Source organism: Poecile atricapillus, chromosome Z, assembly GCF_030490865.1.
Source record: "Poecile atricapillus isolate bPoeAtr1 chromosome Z, bPoeAtr1.hap1, whole genome shotgun sequence".
Taxonomy (NCBI): domain Eukaryota; kingdom Metazoa; phylum Chordata; class Aves; order Passeriformes; family Paridae; genus Poecile; species Poecile atricapillus.
In genome coordinates, this window is record NC_081289.1 from 137,436,838 (window position 1) to 137,455,451 (window position 18,614).

Sequence of the window (18,614 nt, forward strand, 5' to 3'; positions counted from 1 at the left end):
ATCAAAAATACGATGGATAGGGGAGAGCATCAAAGTGAGCGTCAGTGCCAGGCATTGAGGAAGCATGGTGTGATGATAAATGCAATGCACGGCACGCTGAAAGGGAGATTTTGAACTAATCACATACATTTCTGCAGCCTAAATTAGCTGAAAACAGGAAGAAAAGTGATTCAGCCTTTACTCTGTGGCCACGGCTAAAATGGCAAACAAAATGTTAGGTGATATATAAAGACCTGGGATCATATGTGATGCTGTAAATCAATGATACGCCCTGACTGGGAACATTCTGATTAATCCTAGATATCCTGCATTAAAAAAAAAAAGTCAGGGCTAAAGAGTATCTGTTCAGAGACAGGCAATAAAAGCAATGAGATGCAGAGAAAGAGTGGAGCCTGAGACTTTAATTTACAAAGGGGGTGGATAAACAGGAAGAGAAAGGAGGTGCAGAGAGCGAAAAAAAGGGACCCTACAAATGTTCCTTGAATATGGCAAGGGTGGGATGGTGACAAACTAAAAAGGAGACTTCAAGCTGCTTTATTTACACAAGTAGCACCCGGTGCACAGCCAGGTCTTGCTCTGTATTGCCAGTGAGGTTCCTGTAGACCCACCACCAGGGGTAGTTTAGAAAAAAAATTAGGTGTTTTGATTTCTAGAAAGACTTAAAGGTGTGTAGAGGCATTGGAAATGGGTGAAGGAAGAGTCATGCTGTGAAAAAAAATCCACCAAAGTCTAGAGAAACACCACCACAGTCAGCACAACGTCTTATGGACGAAACCTGTATCCAGACAGGAAAATGAGACCAGTTTTCCACAGCAAGGTGCTCCTGGCTGGACAGAGCCGAGGGTCAACCCATGGCCTGCAGTAGGCAGGCTCTCCTGGGCACCTCTTTGGCATATTTAGGTATTTAATGAGTTGGGTCCTCTCTCTTCTCATGTCTCCCTCAGCCCTTGGTGAGGAGCACCGCTCTCAGCACATCACTATGAATGCCATGTCCACACAGCTCTCCAGGGCAGCTGCTACCCACAGAGGGGAAACTGAGGTAGAATCCCCAGATTTCCCAACACCATTGGGATGTTCCTCAGTGCTGCGCTCCTCGCATTCACCAGCTGCATCCTAAAACCACAGTTGCCCAGGGGCAGGTGGGCAGACACAAATCCTTGTGTGTCTCTCCGTCTCTCCACTCGCTGTTTTCTGATGTCTGGTGATTTCCCAGCTGATGAACACATTACCACCTCATTCGGCAACGCCTCAGAGGTGCTCACGTTTCAGGCCCCGGCGAGAAAAAGATGAAGTATGAAAATCCCTTTCCTTTCCAATCCAGTCCTCCCAGCACCGGCCAAGGAGCAAACACAAAACGCCTCGGAAAACAGAAAACACCGGATGTGAGAGGCTGTGCCGAAGTCACACCATATGCAGGTGTCAGGGAAAAAGGTCTCCTGTCTCCCACGCCAGGCTGCTATCTCCATCCCACAAAGCCTTCCCATGAGGGGTTAATAGCCAAGGATGATCCTTTCCCTCCACTGGCTTGTCAGTGAACTGGACTAGGCAGAGAAAGAGGAGGATTTGCCACGCCCATCTGCACCAGTAAGTATCTGGAGATGACACCTACTCTGGAAGCCTTCAACTATGTCCATGCTGGCACAGAGAGCTGCACATATGAGCCCCTACCCAAATACCATCTCACCATTCTGCTACACGTGTCATTGGGGAAAGCACATTCTCCTCTCGCTACTCTCGGAGCTGCAGCAAAGAAAGGGACAAAGGCCAGGGCAGGAGTTAAACACCAACCCCCAAGGCACCTCCTGGTGACATCCCTGTCAGCAAACAGCTGTATTTTTTTGTATTTTTTTTTCCACATGGCCTGCAGCATGTTAAAACCCATGAGACACAAGCAGGAACTTGTCCCACCTCTGCAGCCAGTGGCTCCAGAGCCCATATTTTGGGGTATTATTTAGGAAAAGTGAGACAAGCAACCACATGGGTGAGGGAGAGAATACTACTTATGTTCCAGTATAATGAAGCATGTTGGACAACCTCCACTTAAGATCCTTAGGAAAAGGCATCTACTCAGCATCTCAGGCCAAGAGAGACTGATGCTTCTCAGGAAAGGTCACAGTCTCTTCCCTGAAAGGCTTTTTGGACAGGGAAGGGGGTTATAGCAATTGTGGCACTGTTCCTCCCCTCAACACTCTCACAAGCTCAAGCAGAGAAAAAACACCACAGCTCTGCACCACACTGGTTTTTCACCCCATAAATAGAAACGAGCTGATCACACCAAATTCGTCCAGGATTTTATGGAAAGTGCATAAGAAAATGGGACAGAGGCTTGTTTAGTGGTGACAGCCCAGTCCTGCCTCTTTGACATTTGCTCCAAACCAGTGAACTGCACAACATTTGAACTTTTGTTTAGACAGATAGGCCTGTGTATTTAGAAATCCTTGAAACTCATCCATCTGCAAAGACAGCAACTCTCCATAATGCAAAAGCTCTAGCCGGGATGCTGAGTTCAGCAGATCTCTCTACAAATGATTCCTATTAAAGTAAAAAATTACAATGCAAGTGTCTATTTGACAATCCAAGCCTGACCAAAAAAGAAAAAAAAAAGAATTAAAAAAAACATAATATGGTTGTGCCAGTCATCTTTACAGACCACTGAGGAGCTTAGGGAACACCCACTCTCCATCGCCTGCCTGGTGCTCAAACTCTTCCAGAGGAATGCACCCTCCACTGCACCCAGGACCATCCTGGTGCAGCCATCCTGATCAGGATTTGCTCAGCTCTTCAATGCCTCTAGAGATGGAAAGCCCAACTTAATTGCCTGGCAGTCGGTTTGGGTATCTACCCATCTTCTCCATGAGGATCATTTCTCCTGGCACCCAGCCTGAACCTCCCACGCTGTGTTTTACCCCCAGAGTTTTTTGCCCCAGGGACTCAAGGGCTCTTGATTTCTCTGCGAGATTTTTGCATCTCTAAAATCTTATGGCTTTTTTCAGGCTTTCTCTTCTCCAGACTGAATGCTTCCAAACCATGGCTTTGGGGATGTGGGACACGCATAGGTCCCCGGCTGCTTTGTACACCAGCAGCATCAGCAAAACACTGAGAATCTCATCACAGGTGATGGGTGCAGCCATACATCAGCAGTGGTCCTGATCTCACCAGCAAGGACAACGAGGTACACCTACCAGGACCAAAGGAAAAACAAAAACCACCCTAAGAGCCTGAAGACCCCCTGAGGCAGAGTGAACTGAAGAAGAACTCTCCCTGTGCTTTCCCCTGGTGGTCCAAGAGTGTGGGATGTGCTGGGGAGACCCTGTTGGCTCCATGTCCCTTCTCCCTCTCTGCACACCATGGCAGGAGCAGAGTGCTCAGCTCCTAGCTCCCTGCCCCCCACAAGGCCTAAACCAGCAGATTATCACGTTAACGCTTCAAATGTTTAATTTCCTGCTCCAATTACACTGGTTTTGCAGCGGGAGAGGGAGGAGAGGGGAACAAGTGAAAACAAGCTGGGTGTTTTCAACTAAACCCCGAGTGACCCCAGGCTTTCCCTTCATCTCCACGGATGGGGGGTCAGTGCTCAGGCTGGCAAGGTGGCTGGATGTAGGCGTGGGAGCCACCTGAGCACCGACCTCTCAGGCCAGCAGTGCAGTCCCTCTCCATGCCAGCAGCTGAAATGAAAAGATCCTTTTGTTCGGCCATCTCCACAACACTGCAGAAAAACTTGCTGCACCACAAGAAAAACAAGGCAGCTGGTGTTGGCAGAGCAAAACGGTACCCAGCTGCAGAGAAGGGCTGAGGGAGCATCATGGAGAGAAATAGAGAATAGACTGGAATAGGAAACAGGAATAGAGTGGAAGAAGGGCTAAAAACAGTGGGAGTAGGGAGAGGAGTGTATCAGAGTGCAGAGTAGCTACGGAGTGAAAGGAGGAGGGAGGAAAAGCACAGAGGAAAACCAAGGCAGAGGGAAGGTGAGAGCATGAAAAAGGGGGACAGACTGTGCGGAGAAAGGGGGAGACAGTGCAGAGAAAGTGAGGGTGTGGAGAAGGAAAGGGAGAGGGAGAAGGAGAAAAGCACTGAGGAAACGGCAGGCTGTAGCAGCATGCAAGGCTCCCGCAGAGCTGCCTCCGTCTGGACACTCCCCTTGCCACATCCACCGAGTTGCTCAATATTCCCCAGAGGAAAAGAGATCTGGAAGAAAAAAGATATCTCAATCCAGGTGCCTTGCAGGACAGCAAATCGAGCTTGAGTGGCTTTCAAGAAATATTAAAAAAATAAACTCATCCATGAGCAGTCAGCCTAAAAGTCTGAAGGACTGCTTACAGGGAAGAGTGGGGTTCTGGGACTCAAAATCCCATGAAAAAGACCAAATTACCCCTGGTGGGAAGGCAGAGACCATCATCCTCAGCTGGGCTGGGGCAGGGGATGTTGGTTGCCTGCAAAGATGGGGATGCTTTCCGCTCGGAGCCCTTCCAAGGGGTCATCCATGGCTGTTTTTATTTATAGCTGGCTGAGTGTGCACACCCTGCACTGAGCTCACCCGAGCACACAGGGAAGGAGGTGAGAAAAAAGGACTGACCTTGGGGTCAAGGCCAGGAATAGCTGCCAGTGGCCAGAAATAGCTAGTGCCATATTCGGCCCTGGTTCTTCGAGAGCTGCTGGATCGGAACATGGTGTTTCCAAGATTTCAGCTCCAGCCATGATAGGATTGCTTTCTCCTTCTGACTCATGTTTCCCCAACAAGACCCCTCTATATCAGCTCTCCAGCTCCAAAAAATCTGCTGGGTGGATGGAGCAGGTGGGAAGGGGCAGGAAAGCAATCCAGCGGTGGGGAGGGGATGACTGACCTCTGGAAAATGTGCTGGAAAAGCATGGGAGGCAGGTCGCGAGGAGGGACGGGTTTCAGCACCTGCTGCGGCAAAGCCTGACGCTGACCTGGGAAGGGGCGACGCAGGGGAGAGGATTCCAGAGGATTTTGGCAGCGTGCAGCGATCAGCACGCAGCTCGATGACTCCTTTGGGTGCCTGCGAGAATCTCAGCACATGAGATCAACGTGGACGGTGTGCAGGCACGAAGACCATCACGTGCGCGCCTCCGTTCACCCCCCCGGAGCCTGCGAGCACAGAAACCACCTCCGCACCCCAGGCGTGCTGGGTGTGGGCACCCTCCCCATCCCTCTGAGCATGTGCATGGATGAACACACATGTCCTTTCAAACACAAAGCCTGGTGCAGACCTGGTGCATCTAGCCCCCATGAAAAGGACTTTCTGGGCTGCCCTGGCGGGACCTGCCTGTAAATGCCCTGGATCCCAGCACACCCACGTTGCTCTATGCTTGGCTGTGCTGGAGCATCCTGCCCTTTCAGGTCAGGGAAAAAGGGTGGAACTTTTCTTTCTAGGATCTCTGCTTATTATGGAGATGGTGAGAGACCATGGGAGTGGGAAGGTCAAATCCTGCTCCCTCCAGCACCCGCACCCAAAGCTCAGTCACTGCCAAAGGCAGAATCCAGTTATTAACCCTCCAGTACCAAATCCAGGGGGGAACACTCTGATGGGTAAGTGGAAGATGAAGACAGATGGTGGGGCCTGTACCAAAGGCCTGGGTGAGCAGTGCTAGCTTGCTGGCTACATGGCCTGCAAAGAAAATTGCCTCAGGTTCTCTGCAGAGACAATATCCTCACTCCCTACTTACTGAAGAGGAGATTTGAGCAACTCTTCTCCCAACTAATCTGTATATTGACTTCCCTGGAGAGCCTCCCAGCAACCCCAGGGTATTGAGGGAGGGATACTGGTGTGACTGCATGATACTCCTCCCTCTCTCCTGACCTGCTCCAGAAGAAACATGACCTGTCCCTTCGGCAAGGTCTCCCTGGGTGGCCACTGCCTGCTGACACAAGGCCCTCCCTGTTCCACGCTGAAGGGCTGAGATGCAGAAAGAACTGTCTCCTGGCTTCTTTTCTGCATGGTCTTGAGCCACATTTTAGATGTGGAGGGAAAACCGGGGCCCACCTGGTGCTGCTCCTCAGCTGGACTGCCGCAGCACAGCACAAGGCCAGCTCTGTACGCCCCTTCTTCCCAAGAGCTCTGGAGGATACTTCAAGCACCATCAACCAGACCACTGCATGACAGATATCCCCAGTGTCAGACAGGGAAAATATATACAACCCCTTGCTCCACTAAGACCTTCTTCTGCTTAATTTTCTGATCTGGATGGTGTTCTTCCCAGATCCTTGCTGCTTTTGTGTATTCCAGCTGTGTGAAATGTGAGGAGTTGGGCAGGGCAAAGCCGACCAGGTAGGGAGGCAGCCCAGGGAAGTCTCCCAGCCCAGGGGGATGTGTAGCATCAGACAGCTCTCACCAGGTGGCAGTAGGTCGTGCTCACACGGCTGGGGAGTGAAAGAAGAGCCAGAAAAAGCAAAGGGAAAAATCAGTAAAATAAAGCATGCTTTAAGCAAGACGTTGAGTAGAAAACAAACAGTGCTTGTCGAGACTTTCCTGCCTCCCGTGAAAATACACACAAATGCAGGCTTTTCTGAGGGGTGGCTTGCACAGGGCTGGAAGACACGGTTCCTGCAGGTGTTACCCATCACTTCCAGCTACCCCATACTCCTGTGGCATCTCCACACACAGGTGTGCAGTGTCCCAATGGATACATATCCTACAAAGTGGATCAAAAGAGACACAGAGCCAGGAGCTGCCAGGAGCACAGAGGAGGTCTGCAGCATGCACCAGCTGGGGGAATTCAACTGTCCAACCAAGCCACACCAAAGCCCTGTGATCATGCCCTGTGCTCATGGGGCGATGGAACTAGGTGATCTTTAAGGCTCCTTCAAACCCACAGCACTCTGTGATTCTCTGAGAGGTCCTGCCTCAGACCCATCGAGGAGCAGCAGTATCCCCTTGAAGCTTCTGCTTGCAACATGCTTCTGAGCCCAGACCACCTCAGCCTAAAGCCCTGGAGAGAAAAGTTTTAGGTCTCTAGTAGGACCAGGACAGAAGCAGGGGGGTTTGTGCATGCACATCTGGAGCAGAGCCAGTCCCAGGGAGCCCATAGAGACCTCCCTGCCATTCCAGCATGCAAAACTCAGCATCTGGTCCCAGGGCTCGTTGTTGGGTTTTTGGTTCTTTTTTTTTGGTTTAACAAACTACTCTCCAGCCTTGTAAGGCGAATCCCCACTGTGCCCAAATAAGCTGAGTATTTTTGGCTGCTCTCCCTGCAGCCTTGGGCTGGCCTTTGGGAAATGCATACCCTCTGGCCCTTCATGCCCTGGAAATTGAAGAGGCTGCCTCTTCTCCGCGCCAGAAAAGGGATTACAGGACACGCTTAAGGGCTTGAATTCATAACCTTCAGCGTCCCCCAGAGCTGGGGACCCTCCTGCCTGAACCGCGGCAGCGGCACCACTAGCCGGCAGCACTGCCAGCATGTCCCTCCCAGGCATCCAAAGGGCACGGACACTATCTAGGTTTCAAGCCGGGACAGAGCGTGCCGACCCTCTGGGCTGCTCGCAATTAACAGCTTCTGAGGCTGCACGGAGACAAATTACTATAATTTAACAAATAGACGTTATCTTAAAACGAGTGTCTTACCCAACACCTATTGATTCCTGCTCCCCTTCCAAAGAACTCACTGCAATTAAGTTGTCACATCTCTAATGCCCACGTAAAAATGAGTCAGCTCCAGTGTCTCCCAGAAAACCTTGTCTGTGCAGGATTACAAAACCCAGCTGCCGAGTTTCCTTTTTACTCCTGTATTAGCCAGAGATGAAATTTATCTCGGTGGTAACGGCAGTGCTTTTATCTGCATCCCTTTGGCTGCCATGCAGCTCACAGACAGCTAATGATTTACCTTTCCTCTTTCAAACTGCCAAGGGTTTTGTCCTCCATAGGCTTGCAACCCCTGCACAGCTGATCTTTGGCTGCTGGAACAGCAGGGCATGCTGCAGAGACTGGAGGCAGCTGGTAGGAGCCCATCACTCCACAGGGCTGGCACAGGGATGCTGTGGGTTCTGCTGCCCCACGGCCAGTCTCTGCCCTGCTGGGAGTCCTGCTGGCTCCAGTGGAACACAGTCTGAGCAGCCCCAAATACACAGCATTAGCATGCTGTGCCTCAGTTTCCCCACTGCCACAAAGAGAGAGTTGGTGACACCTTTCCCAAGCAGAGCAGCAGCAGCAGCAGCAGCAGCAGCAGCATGGGTCCTAAGAACATCAGTCCCAGTTTGAAACTGAGGGGGGATTTCCTCCCTGAGAGCAGGTGAGGGGACTGTGAAAAGTGCTTTTTCCTCCCTCAAATGGCCAGTTAAACTGCTGTTTTCATACTTGGACTAGGATCTCCCCCATGACACAACCATGTTTCTCTTGCTCCACAGTGGAACAGCTCAGGGGTTTACATGCTGAGGCAAGGCTGCTCCCCCTACACCCTCCCTGGGACCCCATGGAGCAGCCAAGATGCTTCAGAGAGATGGAGGCAAGGTGAAAAAGCCCTGGCTATTCAGTAGAATCTCATAGTAGGATTGATTCAGTTCCAGGACAGCCAACAGTACCTTCACATCCTGAAGGTTTACATTCCCAGTGCCCCAGATTGGGTCAAGAGGAGGATTCCTACCCCACTGCTGCTCACCAAGAGACAAGGGGAAGGCAGCAGAGGCGGAAAAACAGAACAGAAAAACAGCATCAGGGGTAAAAAGCCAGAATGAGACTGTGATGCCAGACATTGGGAAGGGATCTTTACAGAGACTGGTGAGCTAGACCCTAATTACACGCCACGCACTCGGGCAGCAAGCCACCAGCTGCCTCTCATTTCACCGATGCAGTGGATAGATTTGATAATCACTGTCATGCAGTGGGGATAATCTTCCTCTCTCCATTTCTGGACACTGATTTCACTGCAGGGAGAGTTGCAGCCAGCTCTGCAGAGAGCCCTGTACCTGTGTGCAGAAGCAGGGAAGTTTAAGGGTGCGGCTACAAGCACCCAGATGGGCAGGGGTGCATGGCTCTCTCTGTGGGCCCCCAGTGGGAGCATCCCACCCCAAAACCTCCCTGCAAAAGGGGACTCTGTCTCCTTCACTGGTGAAGTGTCATTTATTATAGCATCCCTGTGAAGCAGGCAGGGGCTGAACAAATGCACGAGAAAGGCTCTGCAAAGCACCATAAAGGCAAGAGGAAAAGCCACACTCATAAAACACCAAATGCCAGGAGTTAATAGGGGGCACTACAGATGCCATGGCTCTCTCCTCTGCCCTGGAAAGACCTCGAAGGAGCTCAGCATTGCAACTGTTTTATCCATGGCTTGGAGCCCAACTATCCCTTTCTCATTCCTAAGAGGACAAAGTGGCTCCCATCAGCAGGGCTGGGTCCCTGCTGGGGCAGGCGTGGATCAGGAAGCCCCCCCAGTCCCCAGCTCCCATCCCCTCTGGAACGTCAATCAGGCACCTGCCAGCACAGCCAATTCGCTTCCATTTGGAAAATTAAAGAAATAAAATGAATCGTTTGGTTAATTTGAAAGGGTGGCAGGAAGCAAAGATGCCTTGGGCTCGTGCCAGCGTGCGGAGCTCTGCTCATCCGCAGGGTTTTGCTGGGGCAAACATCAGCCTCTTCCCTTCCTTGGTCTGCTGGGCCAAACAGCCCCTGTCCAGGGGGCTACAGGGGCTCTCAGCCTCCTCTCACCAGTCCCTGTGCCCCAAAACTGGGCAGCAGCTGGCAAGCACAGGGGTGCTCACAGCAGTGATGTCCCCCAAGCACTACATCTGAGGACCTTGGGGACAGTTGCCCTGGGAATTCTGTCCTACCACTGCTGGGAGGGTGAAACCACTTCCTCAGAGGCACCTAGGATTGGAGTTTTTTGGGTTTTTTTAATTTGTGCTTTGACCTCTTTGACTTTGGCTGGTCCCCTGCACAGCACAAGGCTGGAAAGGAGGAACAAAGGTGGAGGTGAAAACAATAGGTAGGTGCATGGCAAAAAAACTCCCAAAATGTCATCTCTCTGCATCCCTATGGGCTCTGCTCTGGAAATGCACAACCCCCCTGCTGCCCCAAACTTTCAAGATTTTGTGGACATGACAGAAAATTCTCCCTGTCTCAGCTGCACTGGTCTCTGGGGCAAACTTCAAGTCACCAGAGCTGGCCTTATCCTAATTCTGCAGCCCCACAGCCTGCAGGATTCACTCCTGCTCTGTCCCAGGAAAAGCAGAAAGAGCCGCCAGGAGAGGACCCCATTCTCCAGCCAACTCTCTGAGACAGGACTGAACCCTGGGCTGTGTGCTTCCGCCTTCCCAGGGTATCCTACTCACTTGAAAGACACAACCATCATCTCATTGCTTTTTCCCTCTCCACCCCCCTGCTCTCCCCCCTCCCACAACAAAGGCGAATCCCCAAATCCCAGCTCCTTCCTGCCAAAGACACGTGCACCTGCAGAGCAGCTGATGCCAACATCCAGAGCAGAGCCAAGCACAACAAATGGGCTAAAGAGCCCTCACTGCACAGAGACCAGCTTACAAAAACAACTGTATTTCACCCAAACTCTATTAAACTGTCCTGGGTTATTACTTCGTTTCCTTTCCCACCACTGAGGATCAAATGAGATTTCTGTGGCTACACAAGAGATGCTCTCACATCTCTACCTTCAGCTGCCCCTTCTGTGCTATGTGCAGGGGGAAACTCACTGTGGGGTGGCACAGCTTTGCATGCAATTAATTTCCCTTCCAAGATGACTTTTTCACACTGGGAAAAATACAGCCAGCAGCAAATTCCCATGCACAGTAACCCAACGGGGCAGCCAAACCCACTGCAAGAGCCCAGAGAGTCCTGAGTGCTGGGGTCTCCTTGCAAATCCTGAAAAATGGGGTTACACAGGCTTCAGGGCCGAAAAGAACTGGTGTGACGGTGATACCCACCAGCACAACCCCGACACTCTTCACCACTACAAGCTCCAACCCCGCTATTTGTGCGGCAATTAACAAGGTATTAATCACGGAACAGGACATTGCTCCCTTCCCTGTGAGCATCCCTCCAGTTTTACCTTCAGCCTTCTGGGTTCTCCTCTGGCAGACGTTGAAAGCCAGCTGCAAACTACGCTCTCCTTGTTTATAAGTCAGAGGATTTAAGAGCCATGCAAGAGATTCAGGCCATGGCTCCCATTAATTTCACCAAGTTTTACACACCGAAGCCTTAGCCATCAGTTCCTAACAAAAAAAAGAGGCTTGCTTCGAGGCAAAAAATAGCCAAGGAAAATTAACTTTACTTCCAGAGGCTTTTCGAAACAGAAATATCTAAAATGCGAAAGTTCTTGCAGGTACTCACCAGGCTTTGCAAATAGATAAGAGTGTCTGGAAACTAAAATCTCAAAAATTTCCACTGCCTGCCCTGTGCTTGTGTGCGCACACACACCCCCACACCAGTTCAGCCATCATCAGTGTCTGGAGAGGAAACACAGAGAAAAAGTCCAAGAAGTTTAATGAACTGTCACAGCTTAACAAACTAATCCCTGCTTATGCTCACCTCATCCCAAATGAGAAGCTGGGGGGGGGAAAAAAAAAGTGTACAACTTGAGGCAGATATCTCTTATCTGCTCCACTGCTCTGCAAGGGCAGAGGGGTGAGCAGGGGCTCCTGGGTCATGGCGAGGCACTGCCTGCTCCTCCTCACTGCACACCCAGATCTGAGCAATTACCTTGCAATGATTTCCCACTAACAGTTGGTGTCTGTTTCCCAGAAAAAATTCAACTAAAGGTAAGAAATGTGCCTGGGAGCAGCATGGTTTATGAAGCCCTCGTGGAAAGATGGCTTTGAACTTGGGCATGCATTGGGTGCAGAAGGCCCCTGGTGCTGTTTATTCATGGCACCCAGCTTGGCCTCTGCAGAGAGCAGGATGGCAGCTCAGCAAGCAGTGGTGGAGGCAGAAACAAAGCACAAAACCAGGAGGAGGCATTTTCCTCCTGTTTCCACTGAGCCCTGTAAAGATCTCCCAAAAGTTCTGGGGAGAGCACTGAGTCTCCAGAAGAAGCTAAAGCAGGAGCTACTGGCACATCAGCTGTCCTCCACGAAGCTCCAGTAGCCCAGTACCCTGATCCCAGTGTTGTCACACCCACAGGGCTGAGTGCCCCACCAGCAGCCAGAAACAGGGATGTGAGGCAAGTTCCTGCTGGGTGAGCTGCTCCTGAGAGATGTAAACACTTGCTGCAGGAGGCACTCAGTAAATATCTCACAGCAGTGCAAACAACAGCAAGTAGCATCTTCCTAGTAAAGAAGCACCCAGGCTTTCAATCAAAGCTCAGGGCTATTTTTTCTTCGGCCCTTTACTGAGCAGAAGTAAAAGGATCTATCAAAAGAATTTATCTCTCCCATCTCCCTTATAAACATGCACACACACACAACTAGCTTCTTGTCGCCAAAATCCTTCCCCTCCACATGAATGGCTTCATGGCTACAGCAGAAATAGGAGAAACTGGTCATGTGAAACATCATCTACCCCTAACCAGCAGCTGTGATCTTCATAAAAACCAGTGCCTGCACACAGTATCACATTGGCATCATGTGGGCACTGTTTCAGAGACAGCTGGTGCCAAACTGGAAATGACTGCAGTGACACCCTGCTGTAGGTTTAAGCGAGCAGCAAAGCCTGGGTGCAGATGTTAAATCAGCTGGTAATTCTATATCCCCCTGAGAAGGTGGGATTTGTTTGGTTTGGGTTTTTTTTTGCTTCTAGGTAATACTTTTCTGACATGGCAAAGAAAACCCTGGTTCCATCTGATGTTAGCTCTCTTTAAAGTAGTGGAAATACCAACTCTATTGTCATTCTGTCTCACAGGGGTGACATTTTGTCTCCCCTTTCTGTGTAAGTTTATAGGAATACCTTAAAAACTTTCAAAAAAAAAAATAAAATGTACAGAACAGCACAAAAAGGAAGGAGCTGAGAAGCTGGTGGTGGTCCCCTCGGGTGTGGGAGGAGGTAGGAGGTTAGGTCACACAGCACAGATTTGCTTTTCACATCTTCTTCAGGAAGACATCAGTGGCTTCGGCTCAGCCCCCCATTGCTGCTAACACAACACCCCGAAGAAATTATTCTCTGCAGGAAAGCAAACAGGGTGAATGGCATCTGCTGCCAAACCCTTACATCTCACAGTGGGAGAGAGGGGAGACCAAGAGGAAATGAAAAACAAATCCCAGAGCTGGGATGTGCCGAGGGGTGGTTTCGGCATGGTGTTGTCTTTGTCGGCAGGGTGGGCTCCGCGGGAATCACCGCGGGAGAGGGGATTAAGCACTCACATCCACACATGCCTCTGTAAAAGCAGGGGAAAGGGGCAGATGCTCTGAAAACCAACAGGAGGGCAAGGCAGGGTAGTTGTATCCCCGTGGGTTCCACAGCTGCCCAAAGCACCCGGAGAAGTTTACGTGCTGGGGACACAACCCCATGCCAAGGGATGGTTCCTACCTGCTCTGCTGCAGCCAGCCTAGAAAGAGTGAAAGAGATGCACACAGAGGAAGAAAGGGAAGGGGAAGAGGTGAGGTGGTAGCATTAAAATATAAATGAGATGATACAGCTGTGTAGATACTTTTAAAACTTCCCAGATGGAAAGCCACATGTAACCAAGTCCCCACACACCATTAGCACATCACTTATTAACCACCCATTAATGAAAGGGCTGCAGATAGCACAGTTCCCTCTTCTGCTACTACAATGCATTTCAGCCAATCCTCCTTCCAATTTCATTGCAAGAAATTCCCCCAAAAGCTAATACCGGAGAGCTGCACCTCCATTTCTCGGTTCCTTTCGTTCAGTCAAAGCTTTTAGAGCAACAAATACAAGCAGAAGCAGCTCCACAGCAAGTTTCCAGCGAGTCTTTTTTCCATGCAGGACTTGCTGTGCACCAGTGAAACCCCAGAGCGCCTCTGGAAACTTGCATATAGGTTCTCTCTCCAGCTCTGCCCACAAACACACAATGAAATGTCTTTTTATATATATACATATTTTTTTTTATTCCAGGAAAATTATTTGCAAACTGACCCCTAGCCCCCTAAGAAGAGGTAATGTCACCTGCTATTTTCAGATGAGATTCAATGGTCTGGCAAGCTCTGTGCAGAAGTATTTGGTTTTCCCCCACAACCTCTGTGGCTGACTGACTCTTGTGCTGTGAATAATGCTCCTAGAGAATAATTCTGCATCAATGTTGCAGAATACTACTGCTAATAGGCATATCTTTCAAGACACGAGTATTTGTACAGCCCTTGTGTAGTTTCAGAGACGCAACTTGTTTTCTGGATCCAGTAATAATTTCAGCAAAACCACAGGCACAAGAGATTCAGTTTTGGACTAAGCAACCATCTCATCACTCTGCTGTTTATAAAACTTTTAAAATATATGTACAAACATAAAAACATCACCCCCTGCTTGCACACATACCACCTTATTTGATCAGACCTCATAAAAGACCAGATGCTATCTTGGAAAGTAACTTCCTCAGGAAAACAAACTGCCTGTAGTAAATCCCAGGGCCAGCACGGGCAGCCGCCCCAGTGTGCTGTCTGCGTGGGGCTTGCCACTTTGTGGAGCTTCGGGACAAATGGGGCAGGATTGGAGCTCTCTGCAAAGCAGGAAAAGAACAGAGAGAAGCCATGAAAATCTCACAGCGCCTGCTAGCATGAAGATAGGCTTCACGCTGGGCTTTCGGGGTGATGGAGGCAGCCGAGCAAAGGGGAAAAAAACCCCCACAACCCACGGATGTCAGCAGGCTGTCAGCGTCCCGGAGGCACCGCCGTAAAACCCGCAGGCAGGGAAGGGCTTGGCTGGGCAGCGGGAGGGCTGGTGAGAAACAAAACAGCACGGCGGGGTGACAGCGGAGGCTCGGCGCAGGGAGGCTGTCAGCGCCCTGGGGTCGCGGAGAACCCCCTGCTCCCACAGCCCGGCGAGCCACGCCAAGCCCGGCTCACTCCATCCGAGGCGGCATTGCCACTGGCAGCTTTCCCCCGGCGCTCCCGAGCCGGGATAAGGCAAGGAGCACCGCGGGGTGACGGAGGGCCAGCCCCAGCGCTCGGATGCTCGGGCGAGGCTCTCCCCAAGCTCGCCGACGGAAATGAAAGTGCGCGGAGAGCGGAGGGATGCCTGTCCCGGATATTCGGCGCAGGGAAGAATGCGGGGTTCTTGGAGCGGGCACGGCCACCCGCAGCTGTGCAAACAACCCCGCAGAGGAGGTGACTTACCTTGTCCCCCGACTGGGACCGCACACCGCCCGCTTGCAGGAGCCTCTTGCCTTGCCTAAAGACGGGACAAGCAAAGCCGACGGCTGTTTCCCAGCGGGAAGCTGCTGTCTCACAGGTCAGAAAGTTAAATGAGCTGGCTGGGGTTAGCGCTGAGCACCGATATCCACCATCAGCCTGACCCAGCCCAGTACACAGCAGCGGCTCCTTGATTTTAATTTAATCCCCACAATCGAGGTGAGCTCCTCTGCCAGCAGAAAAGCAGCAGCAGTGGCTGCGGGCGAGAAGTTTTGCTGCACTGCTCGGGTCTCATGCCCCTCTGCAGCATCTCCCCAGCGCTGCAAGCCCCGAAGGGATCCCGCATCCAGCTGGACGGGCAGGAGGAATGCAAGGCCCCGATCCAGGAAAGCACATACTGATCCGTCAGCACCCGAGTATTCCCGACCCCTGTCTTCCAGAGGAAACTAACTTCAGATGGCGAGAGAGGAAGGAAAGGGAGATTGATCAGCACCAGCTCTGGGGAGGACTGGATACCCCTGCACAGGCTGGTCAGAGGTCACACTGGAAAATGCCATTTTGGAACCTGAATGCAATCAGCAGGTCCCAGCCTGGTCTCTAAAAGACCATTAGTGATGCTGCAGGCAGTAGAGAAAGAGAAAGGGGCAGCCAGTGATCGGAGAGGCATGGGCCATGCTCCTGGCTCCACCACAGGCTCCCAGTCCTACCCTTCCCAGCTTCAAATAGGGAAAATACTACTTTTCTGCTGTTTTGCCTCACCAGACTACCTACTGTGGGTAATAGATGGAGTCCATAGACAGTACAGTTAAAAAAAAAAAAAAAAAAAAAAGTGGAAGGGTTTTAAATTCCACATTTCCATGGATTTTTTTTTTTGGAGACGGGGGTGAGAAGGGAGGGGGCAACACAATCTCTAAATCTTTATTTCCTCAGGCTTCTTCAGCCTGTTTCCTCCCCAGCTTTTGTACTATTTCAACCAATTTTTATTTTTGGAAAAATAAACCAGAACAAATGGCAATAAATACAGGCAGGCATAGAGGAAAACGGCTGGGACTGCTCCGGATCCTGGCAGAGGTCTTCTGAACAATGCTGAAACCTCAGGGCCCATTTCTGCCCGGTGGCAGATGTGGCCCACGGTGGGAGATGTGGACCACAGCGGCACCTCCACCAGACAACCCTCCTGTCCTGGCCAGGGAGAAGCTTGTCCAGCCCCAGCCAGGGAGGGGCTCTCCCCAAGCTCCTGGGCACAGTGTGACTTTTCACCACATGCAGCTATTGGATCCAGGTGGGCAGAGCTGATGAAGAGCCAGCAGGCTGTCAAGGAGCAGCCACAGCAAGGAGGTCATGGGGTGTTGTGGCTTGACCCTGGGGACGGAGCCTGGTCTGGCAGCAGCAGAAATCACCAGCTGCAGTGGGCTGTGTGGGTGGGGGCTTCCCTTCCCAGTATCCTTGGGAGAAAGGGGGATGTTCTGCAACCCTCAAGGCTGAATTCAGGCTTTTCAGGGGTAGGACCAGAGATGCTGTTCTATCACAAAACATTAGCTTATCCAGAGCACGTCAGCCCCCACTGGCAGACAAAATCCTACTGCTCTGAGGATTCTCATTATCACATGAATCTACATCTATGATGTTTTCTGATGTCTCAGCTTTGAGAGCTCTCAAACCCTTGCAAACGGTAGCTAGCAATGGATGAGAATCTCAGACAACTAATGCCTATTGATAAAATGTAATAAATATTCAAGCTAATCAGAAGGATAAAAATGAGAGAGGGAGGAGGGCCCTGCAACACACTAGTTGCTGCCTGCCTGAGAACACCATCTTAAAATGATCCAACAACCAAGCCATCACAAATAACCCCAGCTACAATCACACCAGTTTTTCTTCTCAAAGCTTTTTTACAAGCTTTGAAGACCCTCCAGTAAACAGCACACTAAAGTGTGTTCTAAAGACGAAGGAAAGAAAAAACCCCAAAGCCCAAGAATACAAGCCCCTTGCTCATCTGCAAATACCTGGACACAGGAAGACACCTGAGCTGTGAACACAGCACCAAGCAGCCCATGAGCTGATGGCCACCCCTTGCTGACCACCACAGCCTCAAGCATGTCTTTACTTCACCTCCCATCTGTGAAAGTCCCTCCATTTGTCTTCTCACCCTGGAGTGGATAAAAGAAGTTAACAGGAAAAGAGAAATAAGTCACAGCCACTACCCTGAGCCCACACTAGTGGCCACAGCTCAAATGACACCAAACACATGTATTTCCTGAGCAGGGCAAGATAAGTGAAAACAGCACAAAAGACTAAGCCAGGCCACACAGAAGAGAAATGGGCAGGAAAAAAGACCAACCAAAAAACCTGTATTTTTAGGATGGATTTCAGGAGACAACTCTGACAATCAGTACGTTATTCCTGTAACAGGTTGCCCATAGAAGTTTTGGATGTTCCATCTCTGGTAGTGTTCAAGGCCAGGCTGGATGCAGCCCTGAGAAATGTGGTCTAGTAGAAGGTGTCCCTCCCCCTGACAGGGTTGAAATGAGATGACCTTTCCATCCAAAACCATTCTGTGATTCTATGATTGCAAAGTCAGGGACTGTCTCTTACCACATTGGCTACTGTTAGCCCTGCCCTGGGGCCATACATCCTTCATCACACAAGGAGGTGATATGCCACCTTGGTGCTGGCAGACTCACCTGAATTTATTTCCAACAACAAAGACTACTACCACCACCCTCCGCAAAAAATCCTACAAAAAGCCCCTGCTGTAGCAGAACAGAGGTTAAAGTCGCAATTACAGAATTGGTAACACAGTTACCCAAGAGAAAAATAAACCAATTACAAAAAAAAAAAAAAAAAAAAAAGCCTAAAACACAATTCCAGATTATATTTAACACTCAAATTCCTCCTTAATTGCTCCAGTGTCTCAGCCAGTTTGCAGGGGAGGACTGGGGACTGGCAAATTAGCTCCCCCCAGGGCTGCTTCCCCCTAGGGAGCTTTCACAATTTACATTCCCATTGTGTTCTTTAATTAGTACATTCCTACAGCTTTTCTGAGAGTCCCAACACTTCCAGGGCTGTGACAGTACTTTATAAATAATAAATCGGAGGGAGTGTTCACTGTACCCTGCTCCACTCCTCCCAGTGTCCCGGCCGGTGTCTGGCAGCTTTTGCAGGGACCACACACAGCCTTGAGCAGCCCACCACTGCCAGCCCCAGAGGAAGCCTTTGGTGGGGACATTAATAACCTCTTTTAATCTTCCTACCTTGCACAACTTATTTTGAGTCCTGCTTCCTGCATGGGATTCTCCCAGAAGAAGCATTTGGAATTCGTGACATCCCCAGAATGTGGTTCCCGTGCAGGTGAGACAGGCAGGGAGGAAAGCTTGAGAGAGGTCCCTGCAGCCCTTTGTCTGACCAGAATGAT

The 18,614-nt window shown here is 50.6% G+C and overlaps 1 protein-coding gene across 7 annotated transcripts in view; it reads right to left on the reverse strand.

Annotated features, from left to right (window-relative positions):
* The window catches only part of CNTFR (ciliary neurotrophic factor receptor), a 202,549-nt gene that overhangs the window by 115,616 nt on the left and 68,319 nt on the right, over positions 1-18,614 (reverse strand). The window contains exon 1 of one of the 7 annotated variants that reach the window (XM_058827921.1): positions 15,185-15,284. The exons of 5 other annotated variants lie outside the window; for them this stretch is intronic. The gene's annotated coding sequence lies outside the window, so the exon portion shown is untranslated. Of the gene's footprint in view, positions 1-14,405; positions 14,425-15,184; positions 15,285-18,614 lie in introns of those variants that run through there. One more of the 7 variants, XM_058827923.1, reaches the window with a different exon arrangement.